At 38.3% G+C, this 25,496-nt stretch overlaps 1 long non-coding RNA gene across 1 annotated transcript in view; it reads left to right on the forward strand.

The window, feature by feature from the left end:
- Positions 1–24,609, forward strand: part of LOC131480764 (uncharacterized) — a 34,142-nt gene extending 9,533 nt beyond the window's left edge. Inside the window, exons 2-4 of the long non-coding RNA XR_009245795.1 lie at positions 19,367–19,534; positions 21,460–21,637; positions 24,517–24,609. This is a non-coding gene — a long non-coding RNA (uncharacterized LOC131480764). The remainder of the gene's footprint in view (positions 1–19,366; positions 19,535–21,459; positions 21,638–24,516) is intronic.
- Positions 24,610–25,496: the final 887 nt, after the last annotated feature.

Here is a 25,496-nt window from a genome sequence, read left to right on the forward strand (position 1 = left end):
AATTCTTCATAAGATGAAGTGCAGACATCTTGGTCTTGAAAAAGCCTTTGTCTTAGTACAGGAAAATTCTGGAAGACATGATAATGACATTTTACTAGAATAAATAATGACAGTAGTCCATTTTACTAGCATTTTTAGAATGCCTGATTGCAAATGTTTCATATATAGATTGAGTATCCAGCTTTTTTGGTAGTTTAACATGATTTGTTGGTTAAATATTTGGATGTCAGTAGTCTTCATGCAGCAAATGGTGACCCAATCTTCACATTGAAGTGGGCCCTTAGAACGTGCAAGGCTAGAAATTTACTAAAGAAACAACTTCGCAATCTCTTTAGCATATGAATAAATTAGTTTTTAAGGCTTCCAAGTTATTTGGCATACAGAAAGATCAGGGAGATTAAACATACAGTATTTTTTAAAGCGTACGTTACCAAAAATAAGGAAAGCACTGATAGAACATCTAATTTTCAGAAACTAGATTTCTGGGTAAATCTGCAAAGATGAATTAGTTATAAGTAAACACTTGCCTAACCAAGTCTATGAAATAACTTGTTGATGGTCTTGATACAATCAATTTAATTTTGACGGTGGGCTGGCCCAAATAACTATTTTGACTGTAAGTTATTTTAAATAATTATTTCTGATAATAGTTGGTGAACAGAACCAATTTCCCCTTGTGAACCATGATAATTGGTATCATTTAGTCATATCATGAGTATAGAAGGAATATTCTACTCTCAACATTGGATAAACTTTTTTTTAAGACTTATTTATTTTTACTGGAAAGTCAGATATACAGAGAGGATGAGAGACAGAGGAGAAGATCTTCTGTTCGATGATTAACTCTCTAAATCGCCACAATGGCTGAAACTGACCCAATCCAAAGCCAGGAGCCAGGCTCTTCTTCTGGGTCTCCCATGTGGATGCAGGGTCCCAAGGTTTTTGGCCTTTCTTGACTGATTTCCCAGTCTACAAGCAGGGAGCTGGATGGGAAGCGGGGCCACCAGAACACAAACCAGTGCCCATATGGAATCCTGGTACTTGCAAGGCGAGTACTTTAGCTTCTAGGCTACCACGTCAGGCCCATGGACAAACATTTTTGACTAGTCAAACTTATGAAACATGTGAATAGAAAATAAACATTATTAGAATATGCAAAGGGTTTATGTTCTGTATAGTTGTTATAATAGTTGATAGATAATTTCTCCCAGCCCTTCTTCTCTGAGATAAAATTTATAGAGCACCAACCTTTATTTAGACATGTCAATTAACCAATATCGGTTAATGGTTTTTTGCTCAGAGAAAAAAACTGATTAGAAGTCAATCAAAAGTGTTGTTTTGGAATGACTTTGTTACAAATGGACTTGAGTAACTTAAGGTTAAATCAAATTTTAACATTGGTTCTTAGTAGAATACATTTGCCTCAGATCTATTATTTTGTATTTAAAGTATTGATCCAAAAATATATTTTATAGTTCATCAATGGGTAAATTTAGATGAAATTTGAAACAAAAAATCTCATCGCAGAAGTGATGTGAATCATCATATTTTCATTGCAGATTAAATTTCAATTCTTGAAAAAATAGAATTCTACAGATTATATTTTATTTACCTATTTTTAAAACATTTATATATTTTATTTGAAAGGCAGATTTACAAAAACAGAAGAAGAGACAGTGGGAAATATCTTGCACCTGCTGGTTCACTTCTCAAAGGGCTGCACAGGCAGCTATCTGCCTGACTAGTCAGGAACCAGGAACTCTGTGTTGGACTCTCACGTGGGTAGCAAGGCCCAAGTTCTTAAACCATCTTTCAGTACTTTCCCAGGCACATCAGTAGAGAGTTGCATCAGAAGTGGAGCGGCTGGACTCAAACTGCTTCTGATACAGGAAGCTGGGAACTCAAATGGAGGCTGAACCTACAATGTTGCTCAGCCAGTCTCAGATTAAGAAAGTATAATCTGGAGGGTTTGGGAAGGGGTGGGGAGAATCCAAGTACCTATGAAACTGTGTTACATAATACAATGTAATTAATGAATTGAAAATAATAATTAAAAAAATAATAATAAAAAAAGAAAGTATAATCTGGATATCTCTGTTGTAAGGAACATATTGATCTTCTAATGGGATAAAGAAATATTGGTTGTAAAGGAGTTGAAGAATTCTGAGTGAGTGTGCCTAACAACTGGAATATTTCTCTTTTCTTATTTTCCACTCCACTGTAGCCATTTAATGACAACCAAATGCCATGGGAGCTTGAGATACATGCGAATTACACCAAAATAATTTTATAGTGAGGAGCTATATTTTAGTCCCTTTTAGGAACATGATGCAAGAAAAAAAATCATGAGAATAATTGTATCAATACCAAGATACCTGAATTTATTTTCAAAGTAAGCAGGAAGATAGAAGAATTGAAGTGGTGTTGTTTTCCTTGATAGATAAGCTATAAAGGACACAAAATGTGTTCTGTTCTTTGGCTGCAATTGTACCTTCTTGTGTTCCTTATGTATATTGAATGTGTACCATTACCTTAGTGTAATAACTTGTATACAACCTATTTTCACATTAGAAAAATTTTAAATGTCTCCTTTTCCCCTGAGTTGGCTTGAGTAGTTAATTTATCAAAAGGATTAGTGATGTAATACCTGAAATACAAGATTGTTTCACATGATTCTAAAGACATGTGTGTTTGTGATTAAGGCTCTTTCAAAAGAATCTCGCTTAATGTTTTTACCAAAAGTAATAAACAAACAAACAAATAAAAAAATAAATGGCATAGCCTATATTTCTGCTTTATCAAATATAAAATAAGCTACAAAAGTTTCGAAGGTCCCATTAAGTCTGCAAAGTTAGCAGATTCACTAAGTGAAATGTGATTTCCTCATTGAGATGTCTTTACTCCATTCTGCCTACCTCTTCAGTGGAATTTCTAGGTGTAGAGAAAAACACATGTGACATATTTTTCAGAGGGACAGTTGGAAAGATCCAAGAAGCACTCCTTTCTCCGAGATTGCCTCTTCAATAATTTCTTTTAATTGTATCTCAGAAATATAAATTTCCTGCATAATCCTACATGCCATTTACTTCTTTCTTCCTTGAATTAAATCTGAAGCATACTTGAGTAAACATTGCAGTTGGTAAGTGACCCATGGTAATGGCATCTGAATGAGATTTGATCAAGAACTTAATAACTTCCATGATTCAGCCTATATTAAATATAACAACACATCACTCACTTTGCATCATATTCATCTAAGGCAATGCTGTGGTTTATGTCTCAAGATAAGCTGGGCAACCACCCTATGCATATAATGGTACATTGTCTGCTTTTGCAATGAAATGAGCTGGAATGTTGTAGATTCAAATATGAGCCTCCCCTATTGATACCACGATAGTTAAAGCATATGATTAAAGCCAGAAATTCTCAACAATGTGTCCATCTATGGAGTTCAAAAAATTCAAATATCTTGGTTAACAGTTTCTTAAGCATGTGAGAGGAAGGTCACATTAGTCCATTTGCTGCAGTTTGGACAGCATGATATATGATGGCTACATGTGAACTGGCATAACTTTAGGTGGAATTTTAAATGCAATCATTTGAAATCGAACATGGTTTTTGCCTGATCATGGTTTCTTTCCAACATTAGGGTAACCTAATTTGTATCTTGGGCTCTCACACACATTTCTATGCCTCAGAGAAATTGTAGTGAGGAAGGTTATTCCTGTTTCAATCTCCAATTCCCCTGTTGGAGGCACGTATATCACATATCTTCTATATTGCTAGTTGTGTGTTCTTATTATTTGGAGCTGTGAACTTCAGCATAAATGCCAAAGCTGGGAAAACATTTCATTTGCTACAGATTTGATTTAGAAAGGATGACGTAAACCTCAGATGAGTATCAAACACTTCTTACTAGTTAATATGGAATAGTAGTAAAGCCACAGTCTACTATATAAGTCAAATTTCAACATGTTATTTCTCATGTAGAACTAAATTAATGATATTACTTGTGTTTCCTTTATCTTATTATTGTAATCAGCTCAAGGCTTTCATATTCCATAAATGTTCATACCTTCTATTGTAGAAACATACTCAGTTGTCTCTCAAAATCTTAGCATTAAAAAAAATCTGTGGGTTTTATAAATAATACTAACATATTTAAATTCAGCAACTGATCAGTTTTCTTTCCATATTTTAGGCAACATTCTCAGCGTGTGAATTACATGTATGAACAGGTATGGTCTCTGACATTCAGTGAAAGAAACATGTATTCAACTAATTGGAATAAATATTCTATTGGTGAAATGAACAAAATGTTATAGGAGGATCATGGAAGAAATTCTAAAGCATCTCTACTAGTAAAACTGTGTAAGACATGAGAACATTGAAGTTCATCACCGTGTGCAGCTATATTAAGTATCTTGGGATAATCAGAGTGTAAGAATGTTGTAGGAAGAGATTTGCTGAATCAGTGAGTAAGGAATGGCATAAATTGAGGTCTGCCACCCAGAGGGTCCTTAAATTAACCCACTGCAGACTATGTGAGTCTGCTAAAGATTTTAATTAAGATAATGAAAGGACGAGATTGTGTTTTGGAAACCTTGGAAGGCAGTTTGGAGGCTGAACTGAAGAAGTAAGCTATTGGAAAAATGGAAATTCAGTGAAATCATTTGGTTTTTTGTCAAAATTATCAAAGTAAACAAGAAAATAAGCAGGTCCTCCCCTACCCCCACTAAATTTACCACATTGCTGTGGTTGGCTGCAATCTCTTAGTTATATGGTACCCTTTTATTTAAGAATCGCCTGGATTAGGGCCATTTCTATTTTTATCTTTTCAGATTTTATGCCCATGCACTAAGGAGAAAGGTATTTCCCTCTTATCTGTCTCATGTCTATGGAATCGCTCATGACATATTATTTATCAGGGGCCTTGAAAGCTTCAAAGAGAAATGTCATAAAGTATTATTGTCCCTTTTGATCAGAGGTTTGCCATATTTGCCTTGCTTTTGCTACAGTTGAATGAGGACCCACAAGATACTCAATTTTGACTCAAATTTCTTGCATGAATTGGAAGGCCATTTTCAAGAACCATACGGCATTGGCTATTGCCTACCAACAACATTTCTTGGATGTTATTAAGAGCACCACTTCCTGCAAATCCATTGGAAAAGTCCTGATTCTTTGTGGTGTTTGCCCAGGAACATAAAAATATTTCCCCTATAGTGGTAAAGGACATTTTTCTAGGGGAAATAAGTGTTTTTATTCCTTTTAGAAGCATTATTAAACAAATCTTCTTGACTATTTATACTATATATAGATTTCAAGTCATATGTGATCATGGATATCTTATTTTCTAAAGCTGTTGCTAATGAAGATGTTTTTCTGGGCCCATGCTAAATGTTCTGACTTTTAAATGAAGCAGATCACAGAAATTTGCCCTCTCAGGGTAAGTGAAACAGCTTTGAATTGGTGGAAGCAAAAACTGGGGACAATCAAAAGGGCCCAGTTCTGTTTTGAATGCTACAGCACTCTGACTAGAATTTAATTTCCACTCTGACTCTAATAAGAAAATCTTTCCATTCAATATTACAAATTTGAAGAAATTGTAAAGATGAAATGTTGGGGCCAGTGTCATGGTGTAATGGTAAGCCATCACTTGTGACTCAGGAGTCCCTAAACAGAGTACTTGTTCAAGTCCTGGCTGTCCACTACTGATCTGACAACTGCCTACTAAGGCACTTGGGAAAGCCATGAATGATCATCCTTGGGCCCAAACCATGCATATGAGAGACTTGAATAGAGTGCTTGGCTCCTGGCCCTGCCCAAGGAGAGTGAACCAGCAGGTAGAACATTCTCTCTCTCTCTCTCTCTCTATCTTTCCCTCCCTGCCCCTCTCTCACTTTGCTTTTCAAATAAATCAAAAACACATAAATATTTAAGAATTGTAAACAATTGAAAAGTGGTAAATATGTATTTTTTGAATACGGATTCGTTATTAGACATTTGATGCAATTTTTATAGCGAGATGACTATAATACAATGAGTAAGACTAGAAATACAAAAATTATGCCATCAATCTAGAGTTCTGATTGTAGTGATAGTTTTTTTTATTACAACCGAAGTGTTTCCTGGCTTTGCAACAAATTGTGATTAAAATTCTCAAACACAAACAAAAGCAGACAAAACATTAAAATGAACCCCTCATACTCACAATCCACTAATCATTATTTAAGCATCTTTTGTTTTCTCCTTGGGTACATGGTAGGGAGAGTGTGAAATGGTGGTTATGGAGATCTTTTTGTGAGTATAATAATAAATTCCACCTTTAGGCTCCTTGGAATGCTATCAAAGATACAAGCATTTTAAGCTCAGTTGACTCAAAGCATCTGAAAAAAGTTTTGAATGTAGTTTACAAATGAAACATTGTGAGATGACTATAGTTGACCACTTTTATGTGCACTTTTATATGCACAAGATTTGCTAGAAATCTTTTAAATGTTCCCCCTTTTTAAGGTAGATTTACAAAGAGGAGAAACGACAGAGAGGAAGATCTTCCATTCGTTGATTCACTCCCCAAGTGGCTACATCAGCTGGAGCTGTGCCAATCTGAAGCCAGGAGCCAGGAGCCTCTTCCGGGTCTCCCACACAGGTGCAGGGTCCCAAGGCTTTGATTTGCCCTTGACTGCTTTTCCAGGCCACAAGCAGGGAGCTGGATGGGAAGTGGAGCTGCTGGGATACGAACCGGCATCCATATGGGATCCTGGCGCATTGTAGGCGAGGACTTTAACCACTATGCTATCACACTGGGCTCTTCCCTATGTTTTTCCTCCAAAACTGGTGGGGTTAGCTCTCATATTGAAATTTTTAATATACTGTGAGGTAATTTTTGATAGTGATGTTGTTTTGTGGTCCATTCATTCTTTTGTATGTGAATATTAAGTTTTCCAATATCATGCATTGATACACAATGCTTCCCTCAAGCTACATATGAAGTAGTTCATCTTCATGTAAAGATTATTGCTTCTATGCGACTATGGAAAGCATTCAATGCCTAATACCATTTGTCTCTGAGTTTCTGGCTGAGAATGTAATAATGTCAGAGAGAGAGAGAGAGAGAGAGAGAGAGAGAGAGAGAGAGAGAGAGAGAAAGAGAGAGTATTTATCATGTGCTGCTTTGTTCCCAATGCCTGTAACAGCCCAGGCTGTGAGGCTGTGAGGATGAATTCAGGACCCAGGGCGTCCTGGACTCCATGACATGTGAGTGCTTGAGCTGTCATCCTCTGCTTCTTTGCGGGTATGCATTACAAGAAGTTGAATCAGAAGAGGGTATGGACTCAGTTCCGGGCACCTGAGTCACTGCCACACTCATCCTAGATGGGCGGTTATGATAGCTCTACTTTGCCACTTTTTACTTCATATTAGAAGAAAAGGAGTATTTTGGTGTTTAATAGATGTTCATGTGGAATTATAGAGAAGTATATTAAGTTTAGAGGGCTGAAGTTAATATGGCGTAAATTGAATCACAATGATTTTAAAGGAGGAAGGGAGATGCAAATTTATTGGCAATGTACAGTACAACCTAAGCAATTTCCTGTGACAAAAATTCACCATGGGAAAATGCAAGAATAATGTAGGACAAGTCATTTCTCTAAGAAGCAATAGCAAGTTAATAATCATAAAATTAACTAATAGGACATATCTATAGGAACGAGAGAAGAAAAAAATGATTTTACAGCTCCCTGAGTACATTCCTGTGGATTGAAAAATGTGAAGATGAGCATGATAAAAGAGTTGAGGGAAATAGACTCTGGAAAAAGGACTTTTGGGAACACAGGAAACATTGTACATACATGTATAGTTGAATGTCAGCACTTTTCAGAAAGACAGAAAAAAAGTAAAAGGTAAAATATTAGCTGATATTAGAAAAATTGCTGATGAATTTACCCATTCTCCAATCTAGCATGAAGATTTTTAGGGACTTTGCTAGCATCTCAAATAATTAGAAATTCATGTTACTTAAGTTTTGTTTGTCAAAATCTCTGTTAATAAACAGAAAGAAAACTAATCACTTTAAAAATAAATTCTAAGCTCTTTAAATAATAAAGAGGAGCACTGATTCATTGTACTATGAATTTGGGGGAGCTACTAATACTATTTGTAATTAAGAGCCTAAACAGACTGATATTCAAAGAAATGTCCAGAAAATGAATGAATGAATGGATGGATGAGTGAGTGAGTAGCTCAGTGACTAACATCAGTACTTTTCAGCATCATTCACATGTACTTGTATGTCTGGCTTTGCTTTCTTCACTGGGGTTGGTTCTTTATGGATGCACTGATTGATGTGCTTTTGGAAGGCTAATGCTGGATTAATGGAATCTCAGGAATTTAGCCCATTCCCCTCATTTTATAAAAGAGAGACAGAACATGAAGGGTCAAGGTAATACAGTAAAGTCATGCTAGAACCCAGGTTATCTGTATTCTCACCTTGAGTTCTTTTCACCACAGCCTTCATCTGCCACACACATTAACATCAAAGATCAGTTGTAGTCAACATACATTATTTTCAAGGAGAGTTCTTTGAAAAGTATCTTCATTTTTCATCAGCTCAGCAAATGCTATTGTATATCTCAGATATTTTACAAGATGGACTTTGAAAATTATGACAGTTTGTCCATCAGTTAAAGTATTTCATGAAATGGCAAAGAATACAAAGTCAATATCCTCAGAAACAGTGATTAACAATTGCAGGAAAATGCCATGGATGATAATGCAGAGAATTTTAACAACTTGCAAGGAGTCCAATTATAGTATCTCCTGCTACCTTCTGCCTTTCAATACAGTCCCATCTCAGTCAAAGAGAACGTGGATCACTTCCTTCAAAACAATTCCATTCAGTTCAGTCATGAAGCAAACCTCTTTTATGCAGATCCCCCACTTCCTTCCCTCTGTGTCCAGATCTTTCAAGCTCCCTAAGTCACCCAGCATTTCTGTGCATTGTTACCTCCTCCACCATGAGGCCATGGGGAAACACTTCAAACAACCTGTTCCGGAGGGGTGCAGAACTGGGAGGATGCTGGGGAGGGGTGAAATTCAATTAATGCTTGCCAAACAGTGAGGAAAAAATAGTGGAGATGAGTGGCAGTGGAGGGGTTATTACTTTAAATGCATGAAAGTGCATAAAGAGAAAAATGATATTCTGATAATTTTGGGTGCCAAAGGCAGGTTTGGAAGGATGTGCATATGACTTGGGCTCCCCATGGATTTGCAGAGGCCCTGGATTTCCAATCTAAACCTTGGAGATAATTTGTCTGAGAGATCCCAGGGGCTGAAACTCATGTGGCTACATTCATTCCAGTATAAAAACCCATGTATACAACTTCTCTCAGTGACATGTTCCCTGTAGCAAAAGAACCAAAACCGTATTAAATATGTATAGCATAAAGGCAGATTGTTTTTAAACGGGGAGACATTTCAAGGTTTACTGCAAAGCGTCAGCTACTCTTTCAGTTAAAATAATATTTGACAGGTTAGTAGTGGGACATAAAAGATTTTTTTTAAACCAGGCAATTTTGCACAAATAAAGGAGCAGACACAGAAACATCAAAGCTCAGGAACTATGTACACTGTGCAAGGTCAAGAGTATCTGTTCTCTTTAAACTTGTGACACACGTTGTGTGGTGTTGTTAGAGCTATTCAGGGGAGGCAGACTTCATTCCAAGCAGTTTGTTTATTTATTTATTTATTTTTACTACCCCATGCTTCTCATGGTCACGTGAAGACTGCCTTGAAGTTTTCCAGGAATAAGTGCAAGGTAACACCGTGTTTTGCTGGGCAAAGTACTAACAATGTTGATGGAAGTATACCACACACTAAATCAGTTAAGTAATATTTGCTATTGACTTAAATGACATTTTGATGTTTTTAAAAAACAGGTTTCCATTTTATTTGAGAAAGAGACAGAGAGAGGGAGAGGAGGGGGAGATTCCCTGTCCTGTTAGTTCACTTCCCTAATACCCACAACTGCCAGCGCTGGGACAATCCGAAACCAGGATACTGGAAAACACTCCTAGTCCCTCAACTAGGTGGCAGGCAGCCAATTGCTGGAAACACTTGCTTCCTCCAGGATGTGAGTTAGTGAGAACTCGGATTAGAAGTAAAGAAACCAAGACACAAAGTAGGAACTCTGATGCAGGATGCGGGCATCCCAAGTGGCACATTCCTTCGGCAGTAACTTTACCTCTATTAGAGGTAAGACTTTCTACTACAATGGAAGAGCATTACCAAGATGAATGTCCAATTGGTGGATGTAAAAACCCCTGTAAATTTGGAGGGAATTTTCCAAAACCAATTCATCTTTCTTATTACTTGAGTGGGTAGATTTTCACATAATTTCAATGAATTGTCAAAAGGATTTGTCATGTGGTATATGTGTGATTATTTCTGAAACTGGATTTCACGCTTGGAAGAAATGCTTCCATAGAGCAGCATTTGTTGAGGCACATGATTTTTTTAAAGATACTTACTTTTATTTTTGATGATTTTTACCTAGTTGATTAGGGTGCAAAGGGTCAAGGTCTACAGGAAGGTGGGTGAGACCATTGTTTCCACATTCTCTTTTTTTCCATCCTGTATCTGGAGGAAGAAGGGAGATTAGGGGAAAAGACATACCCAGCCTCCCAACTGCTTCTGTACCCTGGGATGGAGGACAGCCTCCTGATACCATCCCAGGGTCCCTGACATGGGATGTGCTCCAAGGGTGCTGCTCCAGAGGTTTTGATAGTTTAACAGTTCTGAATTACTGCCAACCTCACCAGTCCAAGCACGATGAACTCTCTCCAGAATCCACTGGTTGATGTAATCCAACTTCAAGTCTCCATTTGCCCAGACATTCACTGCCAACACTTAGTTTGGGTAGTTGATTACTTTGTTCTGTCCTCCATCCTCAGTTATGGTAGCAGGTGTCCTCTGCAGGATCCAATACACTGCCATATCCTCCATGTGCACCTGGATATGCTGTCCATTGCTCCATTTAAGCCACTGAGAAGGCCCAGCACTGACACATGCAATCCACAGTTGGACCAAGAAATCTGTAATTCTCTCCAAGATTGGGGTTTCTGAGTCCAACGATTCTGCTGTGTGATCCCAGACCTGATTCTTGCGTGTTCTTGCCAATACAGTGTCTGGCACAGTCCATAGCCCCAATCAGCTTATGCATATACTGGTGTTGCAATTGCTGGGTTAGTATTTTTCTAATCAATAGGTGTTACAGCTCAGTGTGATCCTGCCCACCACGCAGTCGACCCTCACACAAACCAGTGGGAGCTACAGCCTCGTTGGAGCAACCCGCAATACCTCCCACCAGGCCCGCCCCCTGCCCTCGTTCCCATGCTTGCCAGTATGTACAGCTGACTGGTCCAGTCTGTCCCACATCCCGTTCAGCTCTCATACATATCAATGGGCATTGAAGACTAGTTCAACCCAACCAGCATCACTATTCAGCCCACATACAACTGCCGGTGGGTTGTCTAAACCACTGTCTGTCTAAACCCATGCCTGCCCAGTCCTGGTTTTCATGCTCACCAGTCGGAGTGACTACCCAAGAGGGAGGTGCTCACTCTTTCCCTAATGGGCCACCTCCCAATACTGGATCTTGCACTATCCAGGTGGTTCTGCAGTTTAAGGGGGACATGATATTTTAAGGTACTAGATTCTTTAGTTTTCTCATAATTAGCTATTTTTCTAGGCATGACCTTGGAGCTAAGATTATGAGATTTCCTAAAAGCAGAAAATGCGCACTCTCAAAAAGTACACGCAAATTAAAAAAAAAAAATTGTGCCAAAATAGTCTTTGAATTCTATTTTCCTGACCTTTCTGAATTATTTGTATCTCTTAGTTCACATGCAGCATCATATAATGGAATAAGCATGGATTTGAAATTGAAAGAAATATAGATGTACATGTAGTCTTTACTGCATTCCAGCAGGGTACCCAGGAAAAAGTCTGTGAGCTTGTCTGGGCTTCTGTGGAACTGAGAAAATGGTATCAGTTGATGAACATTTGTTGTATGAATTAAAAAGCAGTTTGTGAACAACTTTTCAATGTTGGTTTCCACATTCTGTCTCTACCAGAAGGACAATTGATTGGAATGGCTTCCATTTGGAAACCAGAAAGAAGTGTGGCCAAGATTATGAAAACAACTGTTGTTCCTTTTAAAGTTAAATGTTTATATTTAGAATTTTAAAATGTATCATTCCAAACCATGACTGCTGGCATCAGAACAAATGCATGGGGGATTAGGTGAACACATTTTCTCTATTCCTTCTTAGTATTCCTACCTCCACACCCAGCATGGCTTTAAAAGTGAGCCATTTAGAGGAGCAACATGAGCACACCAAAGGTGAATGCAAACTCCTAAAAGGCTTCTTTTCCATTGCCAATTACCCAACAGAAATGCTGAGATCTATCCCAGTTATGTTATCCGATACTTTCTGTACACTCTGCCTTCAAGTACCTTTATTGCCACATTTAAATGGATTGCACTTTTTCCTTTGTTTTGGCTCTGTAAAAGTTGTGTTGCTACACTTACAACATATTTCCTAAATTACTGTGAGAGCCCTCTAATTGGTGTCTCATCCTCTAGACTCAATATCCTCCAAACGCAACTCTCTGTTTAACATCAAAACCTAACCATTGGGCTCGGCAGTGTGGCCTAGTGGCTAAGGTCCTCGCCTTGATCCCATATGGCCGCTGGTTCTAATCCCGGCAGCTCCACTTCCTCTCTATCTCTCCTCCTCTCAGTATATCTGACTTTGTAATAAAAATAAAATAAATCTTTAAAAAAAAAAAACTAACCGTTGAATTCTGTAGTAGTGTGAATCTGGTCTTGTGTGATGTGGTTCTAGGCTTTGACTTTACTATATACCATACCATTCTTTCTTGCTACCCAAGTTCGTTTCACAGTAAGCATCAGTCCATGCTGTTCTAAATTTTTGCAATTTCATACATGATATTCCCTCTAGTGGATCTATTTTAATTCATTGCTTCAGAGGCAAATAGATGGAAATAGTGAGAAAAATAGATAGAAACTTAATCCATTAAATCCCCAAATTCCACAATGATAAAGACTGGGCAAGGGTTCAAACCAGGAGTTGGAATTCAATCCAGATCGCTCACGTGGAACCCAGCCATTTGACTTGTCACCATCTGCTCTCTGACCCACATTAATGCAAATCTGAAGTCGAGGATGATGTGTGACATAAGCATTTAACGATTAGCCTGGATACCTACACCTACGTAAGACTCTTTTTTCCATCTTCCCACCTGATAATTTTAATTTTGTTATGACTTTTTCTGAAATGTTCACTGGCTTTCATTGCTTAAAATGTTTAAAATTGTTTTAAAAAACTACCTGATCTTTCAAATTAAGGTTAATTAACCATTTTTTTCTCTGTGCACTCTGCCGCTTAGATACCCATGATCGTGCTCACCCTAGAGTATTGTACTTGTGTACCTGCCCTGGAATAGGTCTGAACTTTCTGAACAGTGAATACATCTTTGTAACTTCATGTTGTTGTTCCTTACAGGATAGTATTAATTAACGTTGATTGTACAACTGAATTTAGGAAGCAGAATCAGATCATGTGAATTTGGCAGCAATTTAGGAGGGAAGATAAAGTGCTAACTTCACTATCATTTAGAGTAATTTTGGAATGATATCATGGTACCATGAAAATCTATCAGTAGGATAAAAGTAATAGTGAAAAAGAGTATGGGCAATGAGGTGCTTGCTTCAAAGTGCCAATGACTTGAACTTGGATTTTACAACCATTTGTGTCAGTTGACACAAGCTCCTGTTCAAATTATAGCTGCTCCACTTGTGAACTAGTTTGTTGCTAATGTGCTTGGGAAAGGAATGGAAGATGGTTCAAACACTTGGGCATCTGTAACCTCATGGGAAATCAGGATTAAGTCTCTTGTTCCTGGGTTCAGCATGGCCTATCCATTTGGGGAATGAACCAGAGGACAGACATTCACTCATTTTCTCTGTCTCTTTGTCAATCTCTGTTATTCAGCTTTTGAAATAGGTAAATTAATTTTTCAAAGTTAAGTTTCTCTAAATTGTGACAGAAAGGGGAACAATTTGCATCGCATCTAGAGTGAGTGACCACTCAAACATCGAAGTCTCTAGGGGAGGAAAAGGTCAGAAGGTAAAGTATTTCCTTCTAGGGCCAATGAGAAACACAGGATATAACTGGCTTTGTAAAATGAGGCACAGCAGCACTTGAATGGATCACTTAAAATCCAAGCAAATTTAAAATGTATGACCCTAAAGTACATGCCCCCCAGTCTACCCACAAAAGACAATTTGGCTGGGAACTATTTCCTTGGGGGTTGGGGAAAAGAGTAGAATATACATTTCTTCACACATCTAAAGATTCCTTTGAAGTCATTCTACTTATATTCCTCCACAATTTTGTTTGGAGGCAACAGTGCCCACAAGTTCTGTCAGATCATTTACATTGTCATGTAAGTAATTTTGGACAATTTTTTCTCTATATATTTTTGGCCAAAATTTCTGAGCAGAGGGGAGCAAAGCATAGATTTTTAAGGAGACATACATATAGGTCATCAGTGATGTTACAAAAAATGTAAGAGTTCTCTTACATTTTTAGTTGACTGTTTTAACATCCATATTTTTTTTTTGCATTATGCTAAGCTAAAGAAATTCAACAGCTAACACTCATGTCTTTTATTTTTTACTTTTTATTTGGAATATTACTTTTGGAAGAAGGATTGAAGCCTGAGAGTTCCTAAAAATATGACCTGCAAATTAATAATTCTGATAATTTTACAAAATTAAGACTACCAGAATCTTAGGACTTGGATGTAGGGAAGCAATAGAATCATATGGCTCGTGGGCCCGGCGGCGTGGCCTAGCGGCTGAAGTCCTCGCCTTGAAAGCCCCGGGATCCCATGTGGGCGCCGGTTCTAATCCCGGCAGCTCCACTTCCCATCCAGCTCCCTGCTTGTGGCCTGGGAAAGCAGTTGAGGACGGCCCAATGCTTTGGGACACTGCACCCGCGTGGGAGACCTGGAAGAGGTTCCTGGTTCCCGGCTTCGGATCGGCGCGCACCGGCCCGTTGCGGCTCACTTGGGGAGTGAATCATCGGACGGAAGATCTTCCTCTCTGTCTCTCCTCTGTATATATTTGGCTGTAATAAAATGAATAAATCTTGAAAAAAAAAAAGAATCATATGGCTCGTAAAACGGATGAAATATGTAAGGAAAATCAAATATTCATTCACTCATTCATAAATATTAAGTGGTTAGAAACGGTATAACAGAATGGGAACTCAGTAAATTTTAAAGAATAATAGAGGAGAAACCATGAAAGATTAATGAGAGGTAAAATATAGCAGGCCTCGCAGAACCAGAAAACAAATTTGTAATAAATTTGTCTTGGAGGCAATAATGAGTGACTGAAGAAAGTGCTGTTTTGGAAAGATCAATCTATAAGTACTGTCACATGACTAGAAAGGGAAAACAAAGAAGGCAGGAGGGGGGTGCTGCAACAGTATGAACATGAAGGTCAAAGTCTATGAAGCTGATGGCTGAAAGACAAAAAGGAACACACAAACCAAGATGATGGGTCAAGATGAGCAAAAATGACTTGGCAATTATGGCACATAGGATAGATGAAAAAAGAAAACATTATGGAGGGCATTTTTGTGTAAATACTCTTAAGAGTATTTACATGTTGGCACAGTCAGGATATGGGAATTTCATTTGTTTGCTCTTCTGAGTTTATTGCTATCCTAAATGTCTGGCATATCCAATAACATTATTGATCATCTAGAAAGGTGCATGAAATTTTAAGTGTAGAAAATATGTCAGAAAAATAAGTATTCTTACTCTAAAATAGAGGCAGTTTTGTTACTCTCTACATAAGTTGAAGAATTAAACATTACTTTAGAGATTATTTTTATATAGCTGTCATAAGATAGATGAATATATTGTTTGCTGAGAGTTCACTACACAAAATATTAGGGAAAGATTTCCATATCAAGATTTTATAAGGGCAAAATTAGTAGCAGTAAGCCAAATATTGGGAATCCAACATTCCCAACAGAGAAAAAACCAAACCAAAACAAAAGAAAAACATGTCTTTCTGCTGAGTTATCATTATGAATGGCTTTCTTTAGTATTGTTCAGGGTGGAAATATAAAAATTAAACTTGTTTTCTGTAAGAGACAGAGGGATGTGTTACCAAACTCATTTGATAACCTTGGAGCTGCTGGTATTCGATAAAATAAATCGAAAGAGTTAAGGAGAAAGGAGGTTTTTCAGGGGACTAACCATGCTCTGGAGACACCTGGTTTTGGGTAAGGAGCAAGTTGACACCAAAGCAGACTGATTCTTTTCCAGAAGAAAGCTGACAAATGTACTTGGAGTCTGAATTAAATTGACAAGAACACCCTTTATGCTATTCAGCCATTGACACTGATCCACATCCTTCCAAACTCAGTGCTGCTCTCAGAGGAGTTTCATTCCCTCCTAGCTTCTTTATTTGTTTTTCCTTTCCACCATTCACCAGTCAGAAGTTTATGTACTTCTACAAGTAAGTAGTAAATTTCTCATTTGTCCATCAGACTATATATATATTTAATCATAGAATAATGGAAAGATGGCCTCTGTTTTGCTCACAAAAGTATTTGCGGTAAAAATTACAGTGTCTGGTACATGTTTTATTTTCAGCAAATACGTATTTTGCTGCAAATGTAAAACTGGATAGAACTGGATACCATGTTAAGTAAATAATCTAGACACAAAAAAGACAAATACAGAATATTTCATATGTGCAAGTTTTAAAAAGTTAATAGAACAGTGATTACCAGTTGCTGGGGAAGGTGGTAAATGGGGGAATAAAGGAGGTTGGGTAATTGGTACCAAGAAAAAGTCAGATTGACGTAATAAGTTCCAGTGTTCCATTGCACAGTGGAATGAATATTCCTCTTAATGATATATTATACTTTGTATCAAAAGCTAGAATTGATGGATTCCAACTATAATGTAAAAAATTAGTAAGTAGAAAAGCTAGTTGTTTGGTTTGATTAGTTTATTCTCTGTATATGGATTGAAATTTTGACTGTCTCCCACAAACGCATGTCAATTAAAAGTTTAAAAATAACAAGAGATATATAAAATATCTATTGAAAAAGATTGATGAATAACAGTCTTATTGTTAAGCTTACTTAAACTTCTATAACACGTTGAAAAACCAGATGAAAAGGCTGAGATACCCATAGTAAATATGGATAGTTTTGAAGACACTTTTGTTCAAATATCGGAGAGAACAAACTAAGGAAAACTACGGCGCAAATATCAACATTTTAAAGACTCACTGATTTTCAGTTTAGCATCTCACTACAAAAAAGAGATCCAGAAGAGGCTGAAAGAGTTATGTTCTGCTACTCCCCTGGAAAGCGATGTTAATTCTATAAAGGCAAATAATATCATTACATCACATATTGCCTTATAAAGAGGGGCACCCAAGACTGGACCAAGAAATTGGAAATATAATGTGTACATTTTCAAAAGTCTTTTGCAACCTTCTTTATCAAGCTTCATTGGGAAAAACTTTTGTCCATTTGGAACTGGGGCAAGTATTTTCTCTCAAACAGGAAATTTACTTGGAAATAGGATATAAAGTGTTGTGATAAATGGACACTTTTGTGTTGGTGTTGGGAAGGGCAATCAGTAGGGTTCACAGGGATCAGGTCTGATAAATCTGTTTCAACATTTTAACAAATGATCTGCAAAATGGACACAAAAATACAAATGCCCGGTGGGTTCTTTCCTCAGCTTAGCATAGCCATAAAAAGCCGGGAATCTGCTGCAGACAGAAAAGTTTATTTGCGAAGGGACCAGGTGAGCAGGGAAGGGCGTGGGATGGGGAAAACACTTCCAGAAAGGAAGCCAGGAGGTGGGGTGCCTCTCGAAAGAGGAGGGGGAGAGAGATACTAAAGATTCCAGGGAGGGTCTTGGGATTTTAAGCATTCCTTGACGCCTCCTTGTTGGGCGGGAACCTACTGGTAAGATGGTCCCCATGGTGGTCTCTTAATCAGTTAGGAAATGGGTGGGCAATGCTGGTGCTGCCCACCTGTAGGTGTGGCCAAGACTTCAGCAGGCCTGGAGAGTCTCACATTTTTCTGAAGAATACCCAATTCTTTCAAGTGAAGAAAGTTAAGTGTCAAATGAAGAGGCCATTTGCAAAAAGACTGCATACTGTGTGTGGGCAAAAACATAACCAACCTGGGGCCTGGCGGCATGGCCTAGCAGCTAAAGTCCTCGCCTTGAACACACCAGGATCCCATATGGGCACTGGTTCTAATCCCGGCTGCTCCACTTCCCATCCAGCTCCCTGCTTGTGGCCTGGGAAAGCAGTCAAGGACAGCCCAAAGCTTTGGGATCCTGCCCCTGTGTGGGAGACCTGGAAGAGGTTCCTGGTTCCTGGCTTCAGATCGGCATAGCACCGGCCGTTGCACTTACTTGGGGAGTGAATCATCGGATGGAAGATCTTCCTCTCTGTCTCTCCTCCTCTCTGTAAATCTGACTTTGTAATAAAAATAAATCTTAAAACAAACAAACAAAAAAACTATAAGCAACTTGCACCAAAATAAACTTATCTTTTAATTTCCTTTGCACAAACTTTTTGAAGTCTGATCATTTCCATTAACATGGGTTTCCCAAACCTAATTTACTCAGTCCCCTGAAGCTGGCTATTGTGGGTTTTTGTTGTTCTTGTTGTTGTTGCTGCTGGCTGGGCTGGGAAGGGGAGAGTTGTTATTCCAACAAAAGCTATCAAACTATTTTTTAATGCAATATTTTTTCAGACATTTGTATTTGAGAAAAATTTATTGAAGTGTTATATTTTAGTCAAAGAAGGATACATTACATATCCTGCTTTGCTCAGTTGCCTTCCAAAAATATTCCATTGTGAAATATTCTTGGTTTTACCACAGTGGGAAGTTGTGGATACTACATATATTTTTCTTTATAAATTTCTGCAAATTAAAAATACCTATATTTAAATGTCATTTCTTTCTTTTCCATTTCGTTTTTTCATTTTATATATATATATATAGATCTATCTATCTATCTATCTATATAAAGTTAATTAAGCAAGTTCCTGGGAAGTAGAATCAAAAGATAAGTTATCTGTGGCAGAAATAATTTTGAAAATCATGCATAACTGTTTCCTAATTTTCATTCTTGATGAATTTCTTGAAGATGTCCCTGTATACATAGATCTTTGGCTTTTCAAACCTAAGTGAGCTTTCCTTTCAATTTCACTTTCAAGTCCTGTTTGAAGTACCACTGTACATACACCTGCAATGGTCATTAACTTCCGCAGACTGGGCACTAACAATGAAGAAAGGAAGGAGACACTGAAGCAGGGCAAGAAGTGAGAACAGATTTTCATCCTGTAGGAAGGTGTGGGAGAAGGAGGAGCAAGACACAGTCAACAGTAAGTGGGGTCAGGAGTCAAGTCAAAAACTAGCATTTTATTTATTAAGGAACTTGAGTAAGCAGCATTGCTGGTAAGGTTTATCTGCTCAGGTGGTGATTCTTCCATCACTGGAAACAAACAAGCTGTGGCTGAGGTGGCCTCTGGCCAGACACATTGCAGAAGAGTGAAATAGAGGCTCTCAAATTACCTTCTTTCAGGCATGTAAGGTTTGAACAGAATCCAAACTGGATTCAAACAATATGGCTAGGAACTGTTGATTTCAGGGGCTTACCTTTGCAGCGATAAGAAGAATGTTAAGGTAGCTAGGTAAACATGACTTTCATGTGAGAGAAGGGCTAGTGAAAATGAAGAATTTTTTCAAGAAAATGAATATTTGCTCAAGGGAATGTGGACACAAGTGCTGGAAGCAAACCAGCAATTAAACCTGAGTCACAACTCTTGTTCTCCAGCCCTGTAAGATGAAGTTCAGCCCTCTCCCTGCCGGCTGCTCATGGGACGGTGCCCTGTCTGAGCCAGGCAAACTATTAGGTGTGTTAGGGGAGTTCAGATGACATCCAGGGAGGATTCTCACGAACTGTACATCTGGAAATTCCTACCCACAATTTCACATAGAGGTAAGAGGGGAGAAGAAAAGGGGTACCCACACTTGTATCAAGAGAAACACCAGTCTGAATGAGCCCTTTCCTGAGAGACTGACCTGGCATGTTGGGTGTATATTCAGCAGTTTCTTTAACTGTACTCCATAAACATTGCTCCTTGTTTACCACTGTTCTGTTTGTCCCACATCTGAATTATTTCTTATATGAAGACTAGGACCCCTGAGCAACTGATCTCTGAAAACAAGAACAGAAATTTAGATGGTCACAAAATCACTGTTTCTTGATAAGCAAACAGACAAACAAACAAAAAAAATGCATGATCAAGAGATATTTTAAAGGAAAAAAAATTCAATAAAGCTTTCTGCTGGTGCCAGACCACTGGCAAAGGAGGTTAAGGCTCCACCTTTGGTGGCGACATCCCATATGGGTGCTGGTTCGCTGCTCTACTTCCAGTCCTGGGCCCTGCTTGGCCTGGAAAAGCAACAGAGGGTGGCACAAGTCCTTGAGCTCTTGCACCCATAAGAGAGAGGTGCAAGTGGTCCTGACTCCAAGCTCGAGCCTTAGTGACCACTTGGGGAGTGAACCAGTGGATGGAAGATTCTCTCCCCCTCTGTGTGTGTGTGTGTGTGCATGTATGAATTTCTGTTCCTCTACAGCTCTGCCCTTCAAATAAAAATAAATTTCTTTTAAGCACTCCTGTTGTTTTTTATTTTACCACAGATACTTGGTTTTTACATTGTTATCTCTACCTGTTTGCCCACAGTAATTAATCCATCTAGTCAAATCTATTCCTTACACAGTTGATTTTATTTAAAATGGCCTCGTCTGTGTGAACTCTCACAGGCATCAACTTTCTATCTGAATTGATGCTGATTAGTGAAGTGATCAGGTTGCTAATGAAGTAAAGAAAGTGAATATCTCACAAATTGAAATCTTTTTTTCCCTTGCGTTTTAAAAAGGATGTTGCCAAAAGTCTGTGATGATAAATCATAATTTGGCTTAGAAGATCATTATTCATGGTGTATCAAAATATTTTACCAATTTAAATTGAGATTCATGGTTTCAGTATGGGCAATCATTCAGATACTTGATTAAATTCATTGGAAACAGTTTTTTTACTAAAGCATTTCACATCCTGGGAAAATAAAATGAAATATGCTATTTTTCTTTGTTCTCCACTGAGCCATGCAAAGTTAAACAGAGCTTAAGAATTTAAAAAAGGGAAAATCTGAATAAATCTCTTCTAAATCAAATTGACCTTTTCTAGGCGATTTTTTTGTATGTACTGGCAAGGACTAAATTGATGTTTTTCTCTTTTTTTAGGCATACTTGTGTGGTCCACTTCCTGTGCTTGTTCTGTTCTTTGAAATGACAATGTTTTTAAGTTACAGTAGCTTAATAGACATCAATTTCCAGTCATTCGAAATAACCTCCATCCTACTCAAGTCAGAGAATTGGGTTCTGCTTCCTGATACTTGAGCTTTATTGCTGTCGATCTAAGGTAACACAAACACCAGAAGGTGAGAATAACTTTCCTTTGGAACCATTTCTTTCCTGAGTTGCTCCCCCTAGTCTCTGGCTGCCCCACTCCCAAGCCTGGCTGTCAGCACATTCTCTTCAGGGGTTGCTGGGGAAATAGGCATAAGCCTGGAGAAAGTTTATTTTAGGTAAATTTAATGAACACGGAGATTTATTTTTACTTTTTAGATGTTGGAGAAAATTTTACTTTTGAATGACAGAATTTTGGAAGTAGACTTCAGGTTTACAGGGTTTGATTTTGTTGTGTTGTGTTGTGTTGTGTTGTGTTGTGTTGTGTTTTTTTAGGTTTTGCAGATGAGGAAACAGTAGCAGATCTCTCTGGCTTTTCTCTTTGCCAAGTACCTTCTTCTTTTGATCAAGGGGAATGGCTTTGCAAATGAAAACCCAATGTCCTTCAGTCTGTGCCATTGGGAAATAGTAGGCAGCTCCCTTATTAAGAGTGAAAACACACCTCTTCCAAACTTCACTCAAACATTGTCTTTGCAGACTTTTTTCCCCAGACAAAATGTCCAATTAATGTGTTATGTTGAGTATATGAATCTATTAGTACATACATCATTAATCACAATAAGGATACTCTTTGTAGTTTATGAGTCTACAAATTCAACCTTACATTTTCGCATAAGGTGAAACAGACAACCTGCAGTAGCTCTAATTAATAGAAGTTTGGTTCCATTCAACGCTTCCACATCTTGAGTGGATAGGCTAACAGACATAGAATCACCTTTACCTGTTGTATTCCTTAATACCACTTGATGGTATTCCAAAAACATCATGGAATTAAAAGTAAATTTGAAAGCCACCTGCCAGTATGTGTGTGGGTTGGATAATAGGGTTGGATGGGATGAACTAGGCTTCAGTGCCCCTTGACATATATGAGAGCTAATTGGGATGTGGGACAGACTGAACAAGCCTATGGTACATACTGGCAAGCATGGGAACCAGGGTAGGGGCAGGCCTGGTGGGGGTTATAGGGAGTCACCCCAACTAGACTGCAGCTCCCACTGTTTTGCGTGAGGGCTGAGTATGAAGTGGACACGATCGGGCTGGACTACAACACCCATGGTTCAAGTGGAAGACAGGGCTGGAAACAGAACTGACCAGCAATTGCAACGACCAGCGTGTGCATAAGCTGATTGGGGCGACGGATTGTGCTGTGTCAGACCGTGTGCTGGCAAGCACACACAAGAATCAAGTCTGGGATCATCTCAGATGGAGCTTCTTTGGAGATCCCTCCAACTGAACTGCTGATCTCAGAACCCCAACCATGAAGAGACTATGTCAGCCAGTGGATTCTGAATAGATTTCATCGCGATTGGAATGGCGAGATTGGCAGCAATTCAGAAATGTTGAACTATCAAAACTGCTTGAGCAGGACCCTGGGAGCATGCCTCACATCAGGGACCTGGGATGGGTGGGAGGCTAAGTGGGGCTTCTCCCTTTGTTTCTCCCCTGACCCCAGGTACAGGGGGGAAAAATGATGATGATATTATTGTGAAACCAATGGTATTACCCACTTTCCTGTAGCCCTTGACCCTTTGTAGCTAAGTAACTAAGTAAGATTATTTAAAAAATAAATAAAAGTAAAATGGACAAAAAAATGAAAAAAAAGTAAGTTTGTTTCAGCAGAAATAATTTTTTAAAAGCCATGTGTAGGTTTCTATAATCTGCATTTCAATAAACTCTTCGAAGATACCTCATATGCTGTTGAGGATTAAAAATTATTTAATTATTTACTGATACCTTCTTGTGAGGTGGATAACATCCCCAATATCCCTTTTAACATGTTATGGTCTAGGTTAGGGACTTGTATTTATTTCCTAGGTTCTTGCCTTTTACTTAAAAAGCTTTTTAAGCACAAGCACCAAAATGGCTTAAGAAAGTGATAAGGTTTATTCAGAAGGTGAATAGTACAGAAACATATGGGTCATGTTGAGGGAGAGAGGGCCAGAAAGAAAAAGGAAGAGAAAGGTTTCTCCCTTGCACCCCCCACATCTGTCCATAGAGGGAAAGAGAGGAAGCCCCTCCTTAGCATGGGCTTTTAAGGGGCCTGAAGGAGGAATGGCTATGTGACACCAAACCACCTCATGTCCCAAGTAACAGGAAGTATTCACTGGAGGTAGTCAATTGGAGGTATTCATCATTTGACTGACAGGAGGCCAGAAAGATTACATGGGTGCGGGAAGTGTGACCATCAAACTCATGACCCTGAACTAGCTGCCTGACTAAGCGCATACCAAAAACACCTAACAATCCTAGGAGGAAGGTGAAAATCAACGTGCAAATTAGCCACCCTGTGTTTTGTTGTTAGAGGAAAAGACTGAAGACATATATTCAAATATCTGATTTTATATTTTAGATACATATACATATATAGGCATATATCATATAACTATTGCTTATAAGTTTCAGTCATGGGTTTTCTTGATCCACTAAATACTAATGTGTACATCTAATGGCAGTGTTTGCCCTACGGAAAAAAGGGACATGCTTTTGTATCCCCTTTTTAATCAATTATTGGCAAGCACAGCCAATATTTATAAATTCTTGCTTGGTGACTATTGGCTAGTTGGCTACTGATAGCCAAGGGGATTTTTCCTAAGAAGGTTGCATATGTAAGCTATTCACCCATATTGTCCTCAGCATCTTGGAGAGGAGTGTCCCAAAAGGTTATGCTGAGTATGGTATGCCATTTGCAACATCTATAATGAGGTTCAGTGTTCACTGGATGACATGGTACTATTCACCGTAAGAGTTTAAAACCTATGAGATGGAAGTGGGTTAGATCAGATTCAAGTTAGATGTGTATCTGTGGTGGGATTGTCTGTATTGTACATCTAGATGTATATGGATGGGAAGATGAAGAAGGAGAAAAGATAGGGAAAGAGCATCTAGAAGGAAAATGAAGAACTACATAAAATCAAGTTATACTGGATTGGAGTGACTCTGGAGGTACCTCTTGGAGACCATTTAAAAGTTACCTGGTGAGATGGAAAGGATATATTGGACAGTAGTAACCTCATAAACAAAGAAGACTTGACTAATCATGAAAACTTCAGGAAACAGAAGTAAGCCTATAAAAGTAGAATAATTGACACTGTGAATTGAGATTGAAAAGATAATATCATCTCATTGGGTATCTTTGGGTTTATACCTAAGGGTAGAACTTGATATTGGGAAAATAGGGATGTTGAATAACAATAAAAAGTTAGAATCCTGTAAATTCCAAGTTGGTTTACACTTCTCTTCTTCCACTTTTACTTTCTTGGGAATACTTGAAATCCTGATGTTGAATATAGCCAACCAAAGTGTGGTTTAGGGGCATACTTGCTCAAGTATGCAGAGGCTGCCTGAGGGTTTCTTTCCAGGTTTTTCCATCTGGGATAACCCTCATGCATATTTTCTATGATTGCTCCACTTTCCATTTATTGAGTCCCATGAGTCACAAAGCGGCTGTGAGACCTTTAACTTGACCATGGGTCAAACCTATGCCTCACTTCAATGAATACTCACAGACGTCTTGGTGAGAACTGATTTTGTTTATTTTTTCTCATATTCACTATTGTTTTCTGTCGATTTGGATATGTCTTCCTTTTCCTGTCATACAGCAATAATATTAGTTTTCCATATGGTCTCTCCATAGAGTGGGTCCTCTGTGGACTCTATGGAACTCCCCTGAATTTCAGCCAAGGTGCCTGTATTAGAATTGCTCCACTGAAAGTAGGTCAGTGCATGGTCTGGAGCCCAAAACACTGGAGAAAGAAAATGGCAGAGTCCAATGTTCAATAGAGGACTTACAGCATTTATAAATATATTCCTAA

Source organism: Ochotona princeps, chromosome 7 (genome assembly GCF_030435755.1).
Source record: "Ochotona princeps isolate mOchPri1 chromosome 7, mOchPri1.hap1, whole genome shotgun sequence".
NCBI lineage: Eukaryota > Metazoa > Chordata > Mammalia > Lagomorpha > Ochotonidae > Ochotona > Ochotona princeps.